A 1,597-nucleotide genomic window follows, 5' to 3' on the forward strand; every position below is an offset into this window, starting at 1 on the left:
CACCCAGTACCTGGATGTAGCTGTCAGATTTTGTAAACCATTCTATTTCTAACTTTAGGAAACATGGTTTTTTCCCTCCCTAGGCCATCATGATCTCACTGCTTTAATCATGGATCAGATTAAAAAGGACCACATGCACAACCTCCAACTAAAACCCTGTAGTAGCCTAGACAGTGAAGTGGTAGGACATTATCCAAAGACTTTAAAACTGCAGCTCTTTTTGGATTCCCCAAAGCGTGTCTGCGCTCTTCTTCAAGTGGGCCTCTTCTTCAGAGGTCAGAGTCACCTTCACAATGTCTGAGATCCCATTTTGTCCCAAGACGCAAGGAACACTAAGGAAGACCTCCTCCTTTATTCCATAGAGCCCCTTAATCATGGTGGAAATCAGATGCACCCTCCTGAGATTCTTCATTATGTTTTCTGCCAGATCTGCCACAGACAATCCAATGGCCCAGGATGTGTAGCCCTTCAGCTTGATCACCTCATAAGCACTGTCTACCACTTGTTTGTGAACCGGTTTCCACTGTTCCTTGTCTGCATCGGTGCCTAACTCTGAGTGCAGAGTCTTCAGGGAGACATCAGCAACGTTCATGCCGTTCCACACAGGCACACTTGAATCTCCATGCTCGCCAAGGATCTAGCCGTGACAGCTCAGTGGGTGAACTCCCAGCCTTTCCCCCATCAGGTAATGGAAGCAGGCTGAATCCAGATTGCAACCACTTCCAATCACATGGTTTTTGGGAAAGCCACTTATCTTCCAGGCCACATAGGTCAGGATGTCCACTGGATTGGAAACAACAAGCAACTTGCAGTTGGGGCTGTACTTGACAACATTGGGAATGATGAATTTGAAGATGTTCACATTACGCTGGACCAAGTTCAGACGGCTTTCTCCCTCTTGCTGTTGTGCCCCAGCCATGATGATCACCAGCTTGGAGTTGGCCGTCACACTGTAGTCCTTGCCAGAGACAATTTTAGGGGTTCTAAGGAAAAGGCTGCCATGCTGGAGATCCATCATCTCTCCCTTCAGTTTATCTTCCATGACGTCAACAAGAGCAAGTTCATCCGCCAAGTCCTTCATTAACATACTGATGGCACAGGCCATGCCCACAGCACCAACCCCCACAACCGTGATCTTATTTTGGGGGACATGTTCTTCCTTCAAAAGGTTGTAAATCAGCTGATCCTTGAGAGCTGCCATTTTGGACCTGGAACCAAAAGGAATCGGGAGTGCACGTCGGACAGGCGTGAGGGGCGCTCGGTAATGGGACCCGGGCTCGGCGGCAGCGGCTCCAGCACTCAAGTATTTCTTAAATACTTTTTTGTTTGAAAAAGTTACAGGTGGTATTGGGGAAAGGCAGGTAGATCTTCCAAGGTTTACTTGCCTAAAGGCTGAAAAAGTCAGAGATGGGCCAGACCAAAGTCAAGAGCATCAGCTAAGTCTCCCACATGTGTAGCAATAGCCCAAACACCTGGACCATCTTCTATTGCTTTTCTTAGGTCATTATCGGGGAGTTGGATTGAAGTGGAGTCTCTGGGACACAAACTCTTGCCCACATGGTATACTGGTGTTGCAGGCGGCAGTTGTATCCACCAC

At 48.0% G+C, this 1,597-nt stretch overlaps 1 pseudogene; it reads right to left on the reverse strand.

Annotated features, from left to right (window-relative positions):
* On the reverse strand, nt 1-1,324 carry LOC138847948 (L-lactate dehydrogenase A chain pseudogene; annotated as a pseudogene).
* Nucleotides 1,325-1,597: the final 273 nt, after the last annotated feature.

This window comes from Oryctolagus cuniculus, unplaced genomic scaffold (genome assembly GCF_964237555.1).
Source record: "Oryctolagus cuniculus unplaced genomic scaffold, mOryCun1.1 SCAFFOLD_55, whole genome shotgun sequence".
Classification (NCBI taxonomy): Eukaryota; Metazoa; Chordata; class Mammalia; order Lagomorpha; family Leporidae; genus Oryctolagus; species Oryctolagus cuniculus.